This window comes from Mesoplodon mirus (genome assembly GCF_964341445.2).
Source record: "Mesoplodon mirus genome assembly, chromosome: 5".
NCBI classification, from domain to species: domain Eukaryota; kingdom Metazoa; phylum Chordata; class Mammalia; order Artiodactyla; family Ziphiidae; genus Mesoplodon; species Mesoplodon mirus.
The window spans coordinates 131,465,459-131,486,909 of NC_138980.1; positions in this window are offsets into that span (position 1 = coordinate 131,465,459).

A 21,451-nucleotide genomic window follows, 5' to 3' on the forward strand; every position below is an offset into this window, starting at 1 on the left:
CTGATCAGTTCCCTGGTACCCTGCTGGGAGCATTCCTTACAATGCCTCAGTTAATCCACACAACTGTCCTATGAGGTGGGTGCTATCACTACTCCCCATTTTATGCATGAAAAAATAGAGGCAGAGAGAAGTTAAATAATCTTGCTAAGAATTAGAGTTGGCAGAGTCGGAATTTGATCCTAGGAATATGATTCCACCTTCCTCATGATGTGGTTTGTGAAAATTAAATGAGATAATGCACATAAAATGCTCAGCACAGTGCCAGGCATGTGATAAGCAGATATAATAAATTTTTCAAGGACTTTTTAAACTAAGAATGCCTTACCCTTTCCCCACTCCCACTGCAACCAACAGATCTGCAATATATAGGGCTGTGTAGAGGGTTTGTGTGGGGACTCTGTTTATGCTGAATTCTACTCCAGTTGAAAGCACCACAGGAAAGAGTTTTACCTCACCAGGGAAAGCATTCCAAATAACCCCCTGGAGAAATCTCTATTTGTCTTCATGAATGGAAGATAATAAATACAATTTGGGAGATCAGACCCAATCTTTGTGTTTTAACAATTTCTCTCATTGAGGTTAAAACTTCCAGTGATTTATCTCAACCCTTCTTGAACCTGTTTGTTTAACTACCTGATATTGTTACTTATTTTTTGTCCCAATCTCAGATATAACTATATTGTTTTTAGGGAAAACATTTTAAGTAAAGTGAAGCCAGCTGTATAAGCCAAACTTCTGACAGGCCAAAATTAAACAACTTTGGTATCTTCTGGGTTTTCATTCCTTGTAGGAAGGGGAACTAGAGAGAAAATGAAGATTATCTCAAATACCATTTTCACTTACATAACTCTCTTTCTTATCTTAATGCCTGCATAATCAAATTGTCACCATCATGTTTCTCCTAGTCCTGTACTTTAAGGTTGGGTAGACATAGGTATGAGCAGGAATCACTGATTGTCCTTTCACCTCCAGCAAATAAGATCCCTTCTGTCTCTGTCTCCTGTCCTAACTAGGCCTTCAGGGGATCCTGACAACTCAGGCAACCCATGAGGTGGCAGAACACATGAAAGAAGCAAAAAGGAAGGAAAACACTCCCTCGTCATTATCAGAAATTATGTGCTGGCTGAAAGAGCCTGAATTATTCAGTATGCCCTGAGTGTCAGTCTGAAAGAACACTCTGTAGCTATTAACAAGACTGAAGTAGAATGATATATGCTAGTATGAAACAACTGCCACCATATATTGTTAAGTAAGAAAACTCAGGCATGTGTATACTAGTTTACAGAGTTGTATATGCATAGACTCTTGATCCAGAAGACATATACAAAACTAGTTATAGTGGTTACCTCAGGGGAAAGGGTTAAGTGTGAAGGTAGACTTGTTTTTCAACCTACATCCTATTGTAGTTTGAATTTTTTATAAAGAATTTTTGAACAATCAATTGTGAGGTGGAGGCTCTACTTGGAACCACAGCAACCTCCCATTTGGGTGATCTACTCTCCCCAAATGGGGAAGAGCAGAAAACTGAGGAGATACGAGCCCTCAGGGCAGAAGAAGAGGAATCTGGAAAGAGTTCTGAGAAGATGTTCCCCAGATTGACATTCATGACTTCCCCTATTACTATCCGCCTGTATAGACTTGTCTCTTTCATATATTAGCACAAAGAATGCAAAATGGGATCCATGTAAAGATAGTACCTAACAAGTAAGAAACGAACCTACCAAATGACAGCAGATTTTTGGAAAACCATTCAGAAAGAGAATCACTTCAGAAAAATTCATATAGTTAACTCTATTTCTTTTTTTTTTTTTTTTTTTTTTTGCGGTACGCGGGCCTCTCACTGTTGTGGCCTCTCCCGTTGCAGAGCACAGGCTCCAGACGTGCAGGCTCAGCGGCCATGGCTCACGGGCCTAGCTGCTCCGTGGCATGTGGGATCTTCCTGGACCGGGGCACAAACCCATGTCCCCTGCATCGGCAGGCGGACTCTCAACCACTGTGCCACCAGGGAAGCCCTACTTAACTCTATTTTTAAAGAAAGAGAACTTAGGCTCTTTGGGGAGAGAGAGATAGAGAAAAGAAAAGAAACCAGACAATCAAAGATTAGAGTATGAAACAACAAAAGGAATTTAAATATAAACTGAAGTAGCACTGGAAAAAATTTAAGATAACAGTAAAAGCATAGGAATGAAAGTCACAACAGGGGCAGCAAGAAGAATAGCTAATACTGAAAACACAGCTAGGGTATGGAGGTAGAGATATAGCTTAAGACATTTGTATACGAAGACATGAAAAAGAAACGAGATTATAGAAAAGATGACAGGTGGGTGAGGGGGTTCATCATGTGTATAACTGATATTCCTTAAGTGGAGAACAAATATTCAAGATAACAGAAAAGAAAAGTTTTCTGAAATAAAGGAAAATATGAATCCACTGATTAAAATCTGCAGAAAATAGAATTTTTGTTCAAGGAAAAATACAGTCTCAAATTTGAGCCATATCTTAGTGGAGACCATGAAGTTCAAGAGTAAAAAAAAAAAACTCCTATGGGCATTCAGAAATTAAAAGCATGTTTCCCAAAGAGAGAAAATGGCTGACCTCAGCCTTCTCCATACCAACATTCAATGCAAGAAGTAGGTGGAACCATATCTAAAGAATTCTGATGGGGAAAATGTGTGGCCTAAGAATTATAAGCTTTATGTCTAAAGATAATTTTAATAATGTAAAGAATCTGATAACATAGCACTTATGAGCCCTTCTTTAAAAAAAGACACAATAACAAAATCCAGCCAACCCAAAGATAAGTAAAAAATATTTGAAGTAATGTTATGAACAGGAAAGTCATGGATGAAAGGACTGTTGGTGACCACTGAGTGTGTCATTACATTCCCAGAGCTCATTTCTATATAAGTTATAAATCTCAGTAATACAAAAAATAATAATAATAAAAAAGTGAAATGAGGGGAAGAAGCTGGGAGGAAGTGTGAAATATAAATTTTCCTTTTTTTCATGATGAGGTATAAATCTGTCCAACATTGATAAAGAAAAAGAGGTTTAACAATCAAAGTTTCAAATATTATTATTAGAAGTGGGAAGACAAAGCAAAGCAAAGAATGCACAGAACAAATAGCCAAAATAAATTTTGCAGCAACAATATAAACAGAAAACATAGATATACTCTAACCAAATATATATTGTGATAAAATTAAGTGCAACAAATGTATGTTATAAAATATAAATGTAAATGAGATCTATTTGCATGATAAAAGAACAAGACTATCAGTCTGGATTAGCAAAACTCATCTATTTAGCCTGTTACTAGTGAAAACAAAGGAGGTTTGGATAAAAAATTTATGATACATTCCTATCACAGAATATCTGACAGTCATTAAGAAAGAACTGGATATATAAGAAATGATGCGGAAAGAAATCCAAAATAAATTAATAGAAAAATATTATAAGAATAATGCATGTTATTCCATTTGTATTTTGCAAAAGATATATGTTGTACAAATACATACTTGTACATCTGTCTGCATATATATGTGTATACATATGCATTTGCTACATGTGTGTGTGTTCAGTGTTATAGCAATGCGGAAGGTGAGCTGGTGAGAGCAGTCCACCCTGTAAGGAAGAGTATTTTATCCCTAACATTGTTTAGAATTGCTGGTGTATGGTGCTAATAAAAAGCAGACTGACTTTTAGGAACCTTCATTATTTTTTACACTTCTCTTCTAACAATGCACTTATTTATTCTCTGCACCTGAGGTGGACTATTCCAATCTCCTTGCTCTTGGCATGTGTGTGCGCATGCACGTACAGGCGAACTTGTGCTTAGTAGCTGAATGATACACAACACACAGTTAATAGTGGTCACACCTAGGAGTAGAGTTGGAGGATGTTTGAAGAGCAGACAACTTCTAAACTCTTCTGTACAAATAGGAAAAATTTTACATGAGAATGTATCTCTTTATAATGCAGCTTTAATCAGTAATAAAAATGAGAAGAGTATTAAAGACGTCTCCTTGGGACTAAATTGCCCTGGAGCCCGAGGGGAGGGTAGCCTCACTGAGGCTGCCGGCTCTGGAGGGGCCCCACCAGCCAAAGCTGAGACAGTCCTTGGGACCGTGGGCCAGTTTTGGTGATGATGGGATGCTGTCATAGATATGACTTCATTAAACACAATAGAGTGAGTACAACTTGGAGGAGCTTCAAGATGGCGGAAGAGTAAGACGCGGAGATCACCTTCCTCTCCACAAATACATCAGAAATACATCTACATGTGGAACAACTCCTACAGAACACCTACTGAACGCTGGCAGAAGACCTCAGACCTCCCAAAAGGCAAGAAACTCCCCATGTACCTCGGTAGGGAAAAAGAAAAAACAGACAAAAGAATAGGGACGGGACCTGCACCAGTGGGAGGGAGCTGTGAAGGAGGAAAGGTTTCCACACACTAGAAGCCCCTTCGCGGGCAGAGACTGCGGGTGGCGGAGGGGGTAAGTTTCGGAGCCGCGAAGGAGAGCGCAGCCACAGTGTTTCGGAGCGCAAAGCGGAGAGATTCCCGCACAGAGGATCGGTGCCGACCAGCGCTCACCAGGCCCAGAGGCTTGTCTGCTTACCCACCAGAGCGGGCGGGGCTGGGAGCTGAGGCTCAGGCTTCGGTCGGAGCGCAGGGAGAGGACTGGGGTTGGCGGCCCAGGGAGAGGGCTGGGGTTGGTAGCGTGAACACAGCCTGCAGGGGGTTAGTGCGCCACGGCTAGCCGGGAGGGAGTCCGGGAAAAAGTCTGGACCTGCCGAAGAGGCAAGAGACTTTTTCTTGCTTCTTTGTTTCCTGGTGCGCGAGGAGAGGGGATTCAGAGCACTGCTTAAAGGAGCTCCAGAGACCTGCGCGAGCTGTGGCTATCAGCATGGACCCCAGAGACGGGCATGAGACGCTAAGGCTGCTGCTGCTGCCACCAAGAAGCCTGTGTGCGAGCGCAGGTCACTATCCACACCTCCCCTCCCGGAAGCGTGTGCAGCCTGCCACTGCCAGGGTCCCGGGATCCAGGGACAATCTCCCTGGGAGAACACATGGCACCCCTCAGGCTGGTGCAAGGTCACTCCGGCCCCTGCCGCCACAGGCTTGCCCGCATCCATACCCCTCCCTCCCCATGGCCGGAGCGAAACAGAGCCACCGAATCAGCTGCTCCTTTAACCCCATCCTGTCTGAGCGAAGAACAGACACCCTCAGGACACCTACATGCAGAGGCCAGGCCAAATCCAAAGCTGAACCCCGGGAGCTGTGCGAACAAAGAAGAGAAAGGGAAATCTCTCCCAGCAGCCTCAGGAGCAGCGGATTAAATCTCCACACTCAGCTTCATGTACCCTGCATCTGTGGAATACCTGAATAGACAACGAATCATCCCAAATTGAGGCGGTGAAATTTGGGAGAAACGATACATATATTTTTTCTTTTTGTGAGTGCATATGTGTATGCTTCTGTGTGTGATTTTTTCTGTATAGCTTTGCTTTTACCATTTGTCCTAGGGTTCTGTCTGTCTGTTTTCTTTTTTTTATTACTTAAAAAATTTTTTCTTAATAATTATTTTTTATTTTAATAACTTTATTTTATTTTATTTTATCTTCTTTCTTTCTTTCTTTCTTTCTTTCTTTCTTTCTTTCTTTCTTTTCCTCCCTTTTATTCTGAACCATGTGGAGGACAGGCTCTTGGTGCTCCAGCCAGGCATCAGGGCTGTGCCACTGAGGTGGGAGAGCCAAGTTCAGGACACTGGTCCACAAGAGACCTCCCAGCTCCATGTAATATCAAACAGGGAAAATCAAACAGAGATTTCCATCTCAACGCCAAGACCCAGCCCCACTCAACGCCCAGCAAGCGACAGTGCAGGACACCCTATGCCAGACAACTACCAAGATAAGAACACAACACAATCCATTAGCACAGAGGCTGCCTAAAATCATAATAAGGCCACAGACACCCCAAAACACACCACCAGATGTGGACCTGCCCACCAGAAAGACAAGATCAAGCCTCATCCACCAGAACACATGCACTAGTCCCCTCCACCAGGAAGCCTACACAGCCCACTGAACCAACCTTAGCCACTAGAGACAGACACCAAAAACAACGGGAACTATAAACCTGCAGCCTGTGAAAAAGAGACCCCAAACACAGTAAATTAAGCAAAATGAGAAGACAGAGAAACACACAGCAGATGAAGGAGCAAGGCAAAAACCCACCAGACCTAACAAATGAAGAGGAAATAGGCAGTCTACCTGAAAAAGAATTCAGAATAATGATAGTAAAGATGATCCAAAATCTTGGAAATAGAATGGAGAAAATACAAGAAATGTTTAACAAGGACCTAGAAGAACTAAAGAGGAAACAAACAGAGATGAACAACACAATAAATGAAATTTAAAATTCTCTAGAAGGGATCAATAGCAGAATAACTGAGGCAGAAGAATGGATAAGTGACCTGGAAGATAAAATAGTGGAAATAACTACTGCAGAACAGAGTAAAGAAAAAAGAATGAAAGGAATTGAAGACAGACTCAGAGACCTCTGGGACAACATTAAACACACCAACATTCGAATTATAGGGGTCCCAGAAGAAGAAGAGAAACGGAAAGTGACTGAGAAAATATTTGAAGAGATTATAGTTGAAAACTTCCTTAATATGGGAAAGGAAATAGTTCATCAAGTCCAGGAAGCACAGAGAGTTCCATACAGGATAAATCCAAGGAGAAACACACCAAGACACATATTAATCAAAATATCAAAAATTAAATACAAAGAACAAATATTAAAAGCAGCAAGGGAAAAAAAACAAGTAACACATAAGGGAATCCCCATAAGGTTAACAGCTGATCTTTCAGCAGAAACTCTGCAGGCCAGAAGGGAGTGGCAGGACATATTTAAAGTGATGAAGGAGAAAAACCTACAACCAAGATTACTCTACCCAGCAAGGATCTCATTCAGATTTGACGGAGAAATTAAAAGCTTTACAGACAAGCAAAAGCGAAGAGAATTCAGCACTACCAAACCAGCTTTACAACAAATGCTAAAGGAACTTCTCTAGGCAGGAAACACAAGAGGAGGAAAAGACCTACATTAATAAACCCAAAACAATTAAGAAAATGGTAATAGGAACATACATATCAATAATTACCTTAAATGTAAATGGATTAAATGCTCCCACCAAAAGACATAGACTGGCTGAATGAATGCAAAAACAAGACCCATATATATGCGGTCTACAAGAGACTCACTTCAGACCTAGGGACACATACAGACTGAAAGTGAGGGGATGGAAAAAGATATTGCATGCAAATGGAAATCAAAAGAAAGCTGGAGTAGCAATTCTCATATCAATTCTCATATCATATCTCAAAGCTGGAGTAGCAATTCTCATATCATATCTCAATTCTCATATCACAGACTGAAAGTGAGGGCATGGACAAAGATATTGCATGCAAATGGAAATCAAAAGAAAGCTGGAGTAGCAATTCTCATATCAGACAAAATAGACTTTAAAACAAAGACTATTACAAGAGACAAAGAAGGACACTACATAATGATCAAGGGATCAATCCAAGAAGATGTAACAATTGTAAATATTTATGCACCCAACATAGGAGCACCTCAATACATAAGGCAAATACTAACAGCCATAAATGGGGAAATCAACAGTGACACAATCATATTAGGGAATTTTAACACCCCACTTTCACCAATGGACAGGTAATCCAAAATGAAAAGAAATAAGGAAACACAAGCTTTAAATGATACATTAAACAAGATGGACTTAATTGATATTTATAGGACATTCCATCCAAAAACAACAGAATACACATTGTTCTCAAGTGCTCATGGAAAATTCTCCAGTATCATATCTTGGGTAACAAATCAAGCCTTGGTAAATTTAAGAAAATTGAAATAGTATCAAGTATCTTTTCTGACCACAATGCTATGAGACTAGATATCAATTACAGGAAAAAATCTGTAAGAAATATAAACACATGGAGGCTAAACAACACACTAGTTAATAACCAAGAGATCACTGAAGAAATCAAAGAGGAAGTAAAAAAATACCTAGAAACAAATGACAATGAAAACAAAATGACCCAAAACCTATGGGATGCAGAAAAAGCAGCTCTAAGAGGGACGTTTATAGCAATAAAATCCTACTTCCAGAAACAAGAAACATCTCAAATAAACAACCTAACCTTACACCTAAAGCAATTAGAGAAAGAAGAACAAAAACACCCCAAAGTTAGCAGAAGGAAAGAAATCATAAAGATTAGATCAGAAATAAATGAAAAAGAAATGAAGGAAACGATAGCAAAGATCAATAAAACTAAAAGCTGGTTCTTTGAGAAGATAAACAAAATTGACAAACCATTAGCCAAACTCATCAAGAAAAAATGGGAGAAGACTCAAATCAATAGAATTAGAAATGAAAAAGGAGAAGTAACAACTGACACTGCAGAAATACAAAGGATCATGAGAGATTACTACAAGCAACTACATGCCAATAAAATGGACAACCTGGAAGAAACGCACAAATTCTTCGAAATGTACGACCTTCCAAGACTGAACCAGGAAGAAATAGAAAATATGAACAGACCAATCACAAGCAATGAAATTGAAACTGTGATTAAAAATCTCCAACAAACAAAAGCCCATTACCAGATGGCTCCACAGGGGAATTCTATCAAACATTTATCAAACATACATCAAACATCTATCAAAACACCTAGCCTTCTCAAATTCTTCCAAAATATAGCAGTGGGAGGAACACTTCCAAACTCATTCTACGAGGCCACCATCATCCTGATAACAAAACCAGACAAAGACTGCACAAAGAAAGAAAACTACAGGCCAATATCACTGATGAACATAGATGCAAAAATCCTCAACAAAATACTAGCAAGCAGAATCCAACAGCGCATTAAAAGGATCATACATTATGATCAAATGGGGTTTATCCCAGGAATGCAAGGATTCTTCAATATACGCAAATCAATCAATGTGATACACCATATTAACAAATTGAAGGAGAAAAACCATGTGATCATCTCAATAGATGCAGAGAAAGCTTTTGACAAAATTCAACACCATTTATGATAAAAACTCTCCAGAAAGTAGGCATACAGGGAAACTTCCTCAACATAATAGAGGCCATAAATGACAAACCCACAGCCAACATCGTCCTCAATGGTGAAAAACTGAAATCATTTCCATTAAGATCAGGAAGAAGACAAGGTTGCCCACTCTCGCCACTATTATTCAACATAGTTTTGAAGTTTTAGCCACAGCAATCAGAGAAGAAAAGGAAATAAAAAGAGTCCAAATTGGAAAAGAAGTAAAGCTGCCACTGTTTGCAGATGACATGATAGTATACATAGAGAATTCTAAAGATGCTATCAGAAAACTACTAGAGCTAATCAATGAATTTGGTAAAGTAGCAGGATACAAAATTAATGCACAGAAATCTCTTGTATTCCTATAAACTAATGATGAAAAATCTGAAAGTGAAATGAAGAAAACACTCCCATTTACCATTGTAACAAAAAGAATAAAATATCTTGGAATAAACTTACCTAAGGAGACAAAAGACCTGTATGCAGAAAATTATAAGACACTGATGAAAGAAATTAAAGATGATACAAATAGATGGAGAGATATATCATGTTCTTGGATTGGAAGAATCAACATTGTAAAAATGACTATCCCACCCAAAGCAATCTACAGATTCAATGCAATCCCTATCAAACTAGCACTGGCATTTTTCACAGAACTAGAACAAAAAATTTCACAATTTGTATGGAAACACAAAAGACCTCAAATAGCCAAAGCAGTCTTGAGAAAGAAAAACGGAGCTGGAGGAATCAGGCTCATGGATTTCAGACTATACTACAAAGCTACAGTAATCAAGACAGTATGGTACTGGCACAAAAACAGAAATATAGATCAATGGAACAGGATACAAAGCCCAGAGATAAACCCACGCACGTAGGGTCACCTTATTTTTGATAAAGGAGGCAAGAATATACAGTGGAGAAAAGACAGCCTCTTCAATAAGTGGTGCTGGGAAAACTGGACAGCTACATGTAAAAGAATGAAATTAGATCACTCCCTAACACCATACACAAAAATAAACTCAAAATGGATTAAAGACCTAAATGTAAGGCCAGACACTATCAAACTCTTAGAGGAAAACATAGGCAGAAGAATCTATGACATAAATCACAGCAAGATCTTTTTGACCCACCTCCTAGAGAAATGGAAATAAAAACAAAAATAAACAAATGGGACCTAATGAAACTTAAAAGCTTTTGCACAGCAAAGGCAACCATAAACAAGATGACAAGACAACCCTCAGAATGGGAGAAAATATTTGCAAATGAAGCAACTGACAAAGGATTAATCTCCAAAACATACAAGCAACTCATACAGCTCAATATCAAAACAACAAACAACCCAATCCAAAAATGGGCAGAAGACCTAAATAGACATTTCTCCAAAGAAGATATACAGATTGTCAACAAACACATGAAAGAATGCTCAACATCATTAATCATTAGAGAAATGCAAATCAAAACTACAATGAGGTATCATCTCACACCAGTCAGAATGGCCATCATCAAAAAATCTACAAACAATAAATGCTGGAGAGGGTGTGGAGAAAAGGGAACCCTATTGCACTGTCAGTGGGAATGTAAATTGATACAGCCACTATGGAGAACAGTATGAAGGTTCCTTAAAAAACTAAAAATAGGACTACCATATGATCCAGCAATCCCACTACTGGGCATATACCCTGAGAAAACCATAATTCAAAAAGAGTCATGTACCAAAATGTTCATTGCAGGTCTATTTACAATAGCCAGGACATGGAAGCAACCTAAGTGTCCATCGACAGATGAATGGATAAAGAAGATGTGGCACATATATACAATGGAATATCACTCAGCCATAAAAAGGAACGAAACAGTTATTTGTAGTGAGGTGGATGGAGCTAGAGACTGTCATACAGAGTGAAGTAAGTCAGAAAGAGAAAAACAAATACCGTATGCTAACACATATACATGGAATTAAAAAAAAAAGAAAATGGTCAGAAGAACCTAGGGGCAAGACGGGAATAAAGATGCAGACCTACTAGAGAATGGACTTGAGGACACAGGGAGGGGGAAGGGTAATCTGGGACGAAGTGAGAGAGTGGCATGGACATATACACACTACCAAATGTAAAATCGATAGCTAGTGGGAAGCAGCCACATAACAAAGGGAGGTCAGCTCAGTGCTTTGTGACCACGTAGAGGGGTGGGGTAGGGAGGGTGGTATAGGGAGGGTGGGAGGGAGGGAGATGCAAGAGGGAAGAGGTATGGGGACATATGTATATGTATAACTGATTCACTTTGTTATAAAGCAGAAACTAACACACCATTGTAAAGCAATTATACTCTAATAAAGATGGTAAAAAAAAAAAAAGTTCTACTTGGAAAGAAGCAGTCAGGGTACTTGAGCAGTCAATTGAGTGTGATGCTCTTGCCAGATCTAGCTAAACTGAATATACCTTGTGTTACGTAGTGCTTTTAACAAATAAAAGAAAACATACTAGTTCACCTGTGTTCAAATACCTAGCCCAGTGCCTGGTACACAACAGACAATAAAGGTTTGTTGGGAGAATTAATAAATTAATCTTGCCAAAGAAGCTTCTTCCTAGCAATGAATTTCAGTAAAAGTTACATGAATTGTATAATGAATGACACTTTCAAAAAGAGACATACAGGGCTTCCCTGGTGGCGCAGTGGTTAAGAATCCGCCTGCCAATGCAAGGGACACGAGTTCGAACCCTCGTCCGGGAAGATCTCACATGCCGCAGAACAACTAAGCCCACGTGCCACAACTACTAAGCCTGTGCTCTAGAGCCCGCGAGCCACAACTACTGAGCCCACGTGCCACAACTACTGAAGCCCGCGTGCCTAGAGCCCATGCTCTGCAACAAGAGAAGCCATCACAATGAGAAGCCTGCACACCGCAACGAAAGAGTAGCCCCCGCTCGCGGCAACTAGAGAAAGCCCGAGCACAGCAACGAAGGCACAACGCAGCCAAAAATAAATAAATAAATAAATGTATATTTTTAAAAAAAGAGAGAGGCATACAAAAGATACAAAAACACTAGCAAAAAGGACCCTTTGCTATATCAATTCTCAGGACGTACAAAGACATAACAATCAGTCTTCTCTCCTGCTCGACCTTTCTTTAAGGGGCTTGAAAGCATTCGTGTGCTGTTTCCTGGAAATCTGAATTAATATACAGATGGTGCTTAGAAGATGGAGTGAAAGTGACATGGAGCTTGCTCCTTAGACTGTCTCTTTCCAGTGACAGATGTCTCAAGTGGTCTTTAGCAATTGCTAGGTTGCAGACGCCTTCAAGTGGTGTCTCTCAAGTGTATGAAGTGCCATGTGCTGTTGCTGTTGTCTAAAGAGTCATCCACTCTCTTTAGACACCTGGTGAGCTAGTGGCAGAGCCGATGTTGCATTCATCTGTTTAAAAACTAATTTACTCATTTCTGTGGTAAAAATATAGTGGGTTCTTTTTCTTCTACACTAACGGGAGTTTGCACAGAGAGCCAGACTCACAGCATGGCTAAAACCCAAGACAGCTTTCCTTCTGCCTCCCATTGGCCCCAGATCCAGTGGGGAGGAAAGGGAAGGGTTCCTGGATGACGTGGGGAGTTCAGGGTTACAACTTCTCACCACTCTAGGCAGAATTATATTCATACTGATGGCAGAAAGCGGCACTGGTGCCATCTCAACATTTTATAGCATGCCAGCAGGAAGAAGAGCTGGGGTAGGGACCCAGTGCAGTTGCTGCTGCTTAGGCTGACCCCATGGGATAGGCGCTGGGCTTCTTATCAAATGGGACCAGCTGAGTTTGGTCCTGACTCTTGCTGAGGGCCACTTTCAAATACAGGCTTGCAAAACGTATATACAGCTAAAAGACAACCACACGGCAATATGTCCATCATGGCATGGCCACTTCAATTCAAACTGCAGTATCCAATCAATGTGCATCACCCAGGCTCATATCTAAGGCTATATGCTTTTCCTACTCTCTAGGACAGACTGGTGACCACAGAAAGTTTCATCATACAGGGGCATTTTCTTGGAGGGACCCAGGCCCCAGGGGAGGTTATTCCAGGGATCCCTACCATAATAATTTCTTATTGTGGATAGTTATGGATTTAATTTGTATTTGGATACAGAATGGAGGCTGGCCATAGAGAGGTGATGGCAGGAAAAAACAACATTTCTGTCCCCAAATGGAACTGTAAATCTACAAATGCATTTGGAGACAACCTTACTCTTTAGGGATCTGTCTTGATGCCACTGTCACTACATAGGCCTCTCAGTTACCCCTTCTTGTTCCCCATGCAGGGATCACAGAGGGCCCTGGACTAGAGATTCCAGGATGTGACTAGACCTTGTTTACAAAGGATGAGGTTGCAGTGTGTTCAAAGTTCCTACCATGAATGTTTTTCTCTGCACATGGCAGATGCAAATGGGTATGAGGAAGTCTGGCCATCCAGCTCTCTCTCTTTTCTTCTTCCCCGGGCTCTCTCATCTGCCTCATTTTCTGTCCCCTGATGTGACTGATGAGTGGTCAAATGGCTTGGGTTTCTGAGGAGGGAGAGGTTCCCTTTAGACCTCCAGCCCAAGCCACAGACTTCCTCACTGGGGTTTCTGGCATTACACCACTTAATAGTCAATGGAACTTTGTATGTCTTTGCCACCATCCTCTGTAACTCACTGGGAAAGGGAGCTGCTTAAAGGTAGGCCAGGAGTGCCCCACCCGCAGTGCCTCACATGGCACTGTGTGGACTGTAAGTAATCAAATATTTGTTGAATTGAGAGAGTTTGAAGTTTCAGTCATTTGTGAAGAATTAAAGTTCCTGTGAAAGTGACCTTGGTTTCCACAATATAAAGCATCAGGAATGGCTCCATCAAGGAGAATCCTAAGCCCTATCTTGAGTGAAGATGGGTCAGTTGGATAGAATGGATTCTTGTGACATAAAGGAATTCTAGTCACTTAAATCTCCTCTACGTCTGTGCTTTACAAAGTGTGGTGTATGTGCTGCTGCAGGTAGGTAAGGGGATTTAATTTGTACACAAGCAAATATTTTATTATAATTATTCTAAATTTATTTAATGTTAATTAGGAAAAATATAAGTAATAAACAAAAATATGATTTCACAGATACTTGACTAGGACAAGATTAACGTGTTTATGTTTACTTGGGTTGATTTACAGAAAAAGTTAAGTAAATAGTAGTCTATGTGATATAAAGTCAAAATGATGAAGATGAGCATATGAAAGACTGAAATTAGAGAAACTCTGTCTACATCCCTCTCAGTTCATAATATATGCTGCCTTGGCATATCTTGCAAGAGCAGAAGGTTGGATTATGGTCACTAGCATATACTCTGAATGACCTCATAAAAATCACCAATGTCCAGTGATGTACAGTAGTTAAGATTTCACCTACATAGACATTTTTTCCATTTCCATTCATATGCTCTATGATCTGAAAAAAATGCTTTTTGAATTGTATGAGATCTATGTCTACTGTAAACACTGCTAACTTTTTTGCTCTTGATTTTTAAAAAACAGTTTTGTTGAAATTGCTATTGAATATTGCAATCTATTAATGTACAGTGTGATGGATTTCTCTTGTCAGCTTGATCTCCTGTGTACCAATGTGTATCGTCTCCTTCTCCCTAAAGTGTACTTAATCTTTGCTTTCTTTAAACATTGTCTTCAGTTGCAAGTCATAAGCCTGAGGCAAATAAACTTCCAGTAATTTCCAGGAATGTAGTGTTGGTGTTTTCCTAATAAAGAGAGGACTTAGCTTATCAACAACAAAAAACCAAACAAAAAACCCTTAACCCAGTAGCTCTTCTGGGTTATTTTGAGGCCGAATGTAGAGTCCTCTAGAGGGAATCTTCCTTCTTCAGCTCTGCAGAGTGCCCAAAGGGAGGGTCATTTGGTGTGGGGGAACTGTAGACCTTCCCCAGAGGGCTGGTTTTGTGACCTCAAAGGCTTTCCAGGAATCAGTCAGGAGATGCTACAGGGGATCAGGGTGTTTGTGGAGCTGGTCTGCCTTGTTTGAACCTGGTCTGAACCCATAACCTGGGGCATCCTGTTTCCCATTTTTAAAAATAATAGCTAGTGACATGACACAAAAGAAGCACTTTTAAAGGAATATAATCTAGACCTGTAGCAAGTGGAGTGATGGGAATAAAATGAAGTCTGCTGAGGCAAAAGAAAGCACTAAGCAGCCAGTCAGTGCCCTGGGCATCCTCGAGGCAAAGCTGGGCTCATGCACCTGCAGACTTTGAGCCTTTGCAGCAGGACTGGTCACTCCCCGAGCCCAGAAAAATAGCCTGCATGGTCCATCTTAAGACATGATGACATTGTTCAAAGCAATAATAGTTTGAGAAGGTAAAACACTAATGTCAATGAGCTGTGATGTCAGAGCGAGGGTACGATCAAGACAGGGAGCATGAGGTAGATCCTTGCAGGAATCCTAGTGCCAGGTTAGACCCTAGGAGCTAAGATCAGAACGCTTGGAAGCTTGGGACTGAGGTCATGGTCAGGAATGGAAACTCACCCCCATACCAGCCATTCAGTGGAGATCTATGTTTCTGTCATGCCCAGGCCCTGCTTTAGGCAAAGCAGACACTGGGTGGCTCCTGGCACATACACTGTCATATATGTGTCAAGAAAAGGTGTTACCCAAGAAATGCCAACTAGACCCAGAACTGGGGAAGAAGTTCCTTGAAGATGCTTAAACGCAGGAGGCAGGGGGAAGAAGCAGCAGGGGAGAACAGCAGCAGGAGGGGCAGTAGATAACCAGAGATGAGAGAGGCTGAATGTCCATCACAAGAGAGTCACTTGAGCTGGGAGCCAGACGCCTATGATAGAGGGAGGCCACGCTGCCCACTCCAGACCATGGTCCAGATCTCCAGGAGTCCTGACTGCACACTTGCTGAGATATTTGCCTTGCCCTAGTTCCAATGACCTTTGCAGTTCATCCCCACTCTGGAGCATGGCTTTCATCCTCAAACCTGGGGAAGCCTGACATACACAGGGACCCAGGACAGCAAGACCGTGGAGCAAACCAGATAACAACGGTCAGCTGTCACAGCTGGGATCATCGTGGGTGAGGAAGTGGGTAGGAGCCAAGGAGGTTGTAGATACTGATGAAGTTCCAGTGGACAAGGAAGGCAGGGGTCAAAAGCGAAAATCTACGAGGGAGGCTCCCAAGGAGAGAGTGAAATAAAAAGAATAGATTTGAAGCATTATCTCCAAGGAAGACGTTAACAGCCACAACCAAGTAATTAACCGTGATAACTCCTCCCATAAAGCTCATCTCAGACATTATGGCCTCTCTGAAAGCCTTGGGTGACCTTCCAGGCTTGGATAGATGACCCTCCTGTGTGGTCCTCTGGCATCCTGTTCTTAATCGTCTCACAACACTTACCACACTGCACTGTAGAGGAGGAAGAGAGAGAGAGAGAGAGAGAGAGAGGTGAGGAGGGAGGGAGAGATAGGGAGGGGAGAAGTGGGGAGAGAGGGAGAAGGAAAGAGCAAGATAGAAAGATTAAGTGAACTTGAACCGAGGCGGCAAAACTCCACTACAGCCAAATCACTTGGAGCTCTCAAGGGGTGCATTATCACAGGGTTTCACTACATTTCAAAAGTTAGCTCATGCTTGCTGATGCTTTGGGAGTAACTCATGGTGCAAGCAGGGTGCCTTTGCTGCATCCAATTTCACCCCCTCACAGCTTCAACCTGACACTTCTTTCTCTTTCTGTGAAGGCCCACCCTCCCTCTTCTTTAGAGCCATTGTCTGCTTGACATGAAAGTGTCCTGTAGAAAATGTAATCACTAATTATTTCAATGAAAAAAATCCAACTCTCAGATGTGGAATGATTAACCACAGAAAAACAATTCTTCAATAATAATTTTCCATCCTTTATTTTCAGCTAGAGTTGGTTTTCTGCCTGTGCACTGGGTTTTCCTGGAGTCCCTGAATGCTTCTACCCGCCGTCAACTCACAGAAAAAACCCTCTCGCAAAGTTGGTGCTCCGTATTAGAAACAGTGTGAACTGCCTCTCACCTAACTGAACTGCTCGCCTTGGTTTCTCTTCCAAGGAAGTTCATAACCTCAAACGCCGTTTGCTTTAAGCTCCTGAGTTTTCTTGACTTCTAAACTCTCCCTAGATTCTCCTCACACCCCACCCTTGTATGCTCTTATCTCTGCCTTCCTACTCTCCCAGACGTTGGCAGGCATCTGCTCGCCTGCAGCTCTGTCACGGGCTAGGGTTCATCATCTCTCCATCCCCCAGACAGGTACAGAGCCCCTGCTGGGAGCGCTGCCCTGTGCTAAGGCTGAGACGGGGTCGAAGGCCAATAAGATGTAGGCGGTGGAGCCTCTGGGTCTCCACCTGGCAAATGCCCTTCCCTTCAAATCCCACCTCCTCTGTGAAGGCGTTCTTGCTGGGACCTCCCTCTTTGGTCCCACTGCTCCCTGTTCATATTTCTATTACGGTGCTGATCCTGTGTTAGGACTTAAGGAAAACAACAGATTACACCCCTGCCCTCTGATTTTGGAATCGATTGAGAAATATGCACGTGAGTCAAAGAGACGGAGCTCATGATATCAGCTTCTTTACATATTGGATGAAGCTAGTGGGAGAAAGCAAAGGGCCTCCAGACAAATGAGTTCCTAATATGCCACACCCCCCATACACACACCCACTAATAAGCCTGACTTATTTACTTGGCCACACTGAGCAGGTGGAGAACTTTAGGCCTTCTGCAACAGAGCATGAATTTGAACCTCAGCTCTCCCGCTTATTAGCTATGTGATGCTGGGCAAGTTACTTAACTTCTCTACATCTTTGTCCCCTGAGCTATACAACAGGGTTACTGTGGCACCTGACTCCTGGTCTGTGGAAAGGACTGAATGAGCAAAGTTTTGTGAAGCTCCCAGCACAGTGCTCGGCACAGACTCGGGGATCAGTAAACACAAAGATGCCCGTTCCTGTCATATGGCCCTGCATGGTCCACTGGGGCATAACTCAGAACTCCTGGTCAGTAAGAGCAGCCCTGGAGCCAGAGCCTGAGTTCAAATCCAGGCTCAGCCCTAGCTCTGTGACCCAGGACCAGTCACTTAACCTCTCTGTGCGTCAGTTTTATTATCAGTAGAAAGGGTCATTCTCAGCATCTGTCTCTCTTATTGGTAGGGGGCTGACATGCAATAATGCAGGCAAAGTGCTTGGAATAGCTTTGGCACATGATATGCAGGTTGGGCTAAATATGTTAGGGTATAAACAGATATGCCATTTTTCTATACTCTGTTTAAGAGGAGAGGAAAAGAGAGATGTTTGTGGAAACACTTCATCAAATGACTAACGTTAGATTTAGACCCTTACAGAGTAAACTTCCCTTATCAAAACATGTACTTTTCTACCATCACTTCATTTTGCTCCTAGCAAAGGACCACCTCACGCTGCTCACCAGCAGCCTGTGAAGGTCTTCGTGATCAAGGCCAGGCGGGAGAATGGTTAGCACCAGGCAGACCTGGTGAGACCACCTGGGTCCGAGTCCTGGCTCTGCCCTTCCTGGCTGCACAAACTTGGGCAAGTTTTTGAACTTCCCTTTGCCTCAGTTTCCTCTACCTGTAAAATGAAACTAATTAGACCTATAGCGCCCGGCACATCATGCTAAAAAAAAAATGCTATCGATTATTGCTATCAGGAGCTTAGTTAATTGCCGATGATTTCATTGTTATTGTTGTCCCCGTTTTACAAACAAGTGAACCAAGGCAGCTAGTTGTTGCTGGAGCTGTGTCTGGAACTCAACCTTCTGTTTTACTGCTTATTCCATTAAACTCCACTCTGAACATTAGAATGATTTTTGGTGTGTAGCTACTACTCGTGTGTCATTTTATTTTCCCCTGGTGCATTCTGAAACAAGGAGGTCAGTATTGCTTGCCAACTCACCTACATTTCAGACTCGCTAGACTCCTTTCGGTTTCCCCCATAAAAATAAAAGTGCAGGGCTCAAAACAGAATGGCACATTGGAAAATCTCCCCAACAAAGAGGGACCTAATTGTGGAAAACAGGAACAAGCCTTCAAGTTGGCACCCACTTGACCTAGAGACAGAAACCAGTGATGTCCGCCCTTCCCTGCCCCACAGTGGCCCTTCTGAACACAGCTGGTGAAGTAAAGAACAGAGAGAAGAGAAGGCAGCAAGATCCCACAGTTTTATTACTGTAATTAGAACATGAGCAATGTTCACAGAGTAGCTCCCACCCTAAATCCCAACAGGAACTCCTGCCAAGAAAATACATCGCTTTCTTCCCTGACAGTCTAGAATCTCGCGATCTATCTCTGCTTCTGGAACTTGAAGTGCAGATCCATTGTCTGGTACCTTCCAAGGAAAAAGAAGTGGTTTTCATGTTTCAACCACAGGAGCTTTTCATCCCTCTATCTGAACACATAAACAGCTGCCACAGCCATGCAACCTTCCAACTGACACTCAAGTGTCAAACCCAGGGCGATCATCCCTCTCAGGGGGCCGGGGGGTGGAGGTGTCAGTCCTGGCTACTGTCACGTCCTCCTTTCCAGAGCCTTCAAAAACTCAACCCACCATCAGCCAAGTACGGATTTGAGGCCAAGCAGGACTGATCCCTCCTTCAGAGCTCACAGAAAGCATTTTAGCTGCAAGTTGTGAGGGGCTCACAGAAGCTAAAGAAAGCACAGTGATAATAAAAGCCATGTGTAGTGCACTTACTTATTTAAGCAGCAGGAGGCATGCTAAGTGCTTTAATATACATTATCTAATTTTCACCCAATCTCAACCTGTGAAGTAGTTTCCCATCTATGTCTGAGAAAGCTCAGGCTTATAGAGCAAAAGTCACTTGCCCAAGGTGGCCCAAGCAGCAAATGGCAGGGCTGGGACCTGAATGAGGGCCTGCTCTGCCTTCAAAGCCCACAGTTTACCCTCTGCACTGTAACTCCTAAGGCATGTCATCCACTAGAGGTGTCACATATTCTCTCCAGAAGCCAGCTGGAGAATCAGTCATTCAGCAATTATTTTACTGAGCACCTACACTATGTCAGACACTGTGCTAAGTCCAGGGGATACAGAGGTGAACAGGAGGATTATAGCCTACTAAAGACAGACAAGGAAATAACACTCAATCGACAGTGCATCCTTTGAAAACAGACAATTAAACCCTCAAACAGGTTTCAGGAAATCCGGGAATAAAAGAGGCTGGTGCTGACTTTCCACCTGGAGCTCTGGAACACTGGAAAACCATGCAGATAAATCCACAGATGACCAATCACAGTCCAAGGTGTCCAGGCCACTGGTTCTGGGGTCAGCCTTCCAGGGTTTTGTAGATCCCAGCAGCTGCAGGGACAGCAAACAAATCCTCCCAGTTTCCAGGGAAGGAGCTAGATGAGTATATTGCAGTCAGGTGGATGAGATGCAGCTAGAGATGGCAGCATGGTCCTGAGATGTGGGCCCAGGCTGCTTCAGCAAATCCCAGCGGGGAGTCTTCACCAGAAGCCAACAGTCAAGACCAGACCGCACTATAGAATGCAGAGCAAGCCCCAAGTGACCACAAATCCTGCCCCCTTTGTGTCACTTCACCACTGTATCCCCCCAACAGGAACAGTCTTGCCTTGCCAAAAAGAGGTAGGGAGGGAGAAATATTGATACTTGAATCCTATTGAGCATAAACCCAAGAAAACTGAGAAATCACTGAATTTTCCTGAGTTGACCTGGGCGTGACTAGATTGAGCTTCCTGCATGGGTCACTATGGTAACTAGAGGTAGAAATTCAGTAAAGCTAAAGGAAAACTTACATTCCTGCACATGAGAAGTGTGAATCCAACTCAGTGGGCTACAGCAGTAGTTTGAGTGCGTGCTAATGGCAGCCTGGATTAAAGAGTAGAAGAGAAGCTGGAGAGAAGTGGGTGGCTTTAAGTCATATTTCAGAGGCAGAAGTCTGGGGACACCGTGATGGGTTGGATTTCAGAGATGGGCGTTATGTGTTGAATTGTGGTCTCCAAAAGTTCATATGCTGAAGTCCTAACCCCTAGTACTTCAGAATGTGACCTGATTTGGAAATAGGGTCACAGCAGATGTAGTTAGTTAAGATGAGGTCATACTGGTGTAGGGTGGGCCCCTAATCCAATATGACTAATGTCTTTATAAGAAGACAGCCTTGTGAAGACAGACAACAGGAGGAATGCCACTGAACGTGAAGGCAGAGATCTGGGTGATGCACCTACAAGCCAATGAACGCCAAACATTGCTGGCAAACCACCACAAGCTAGGAGAAGGGTACACAACAGAT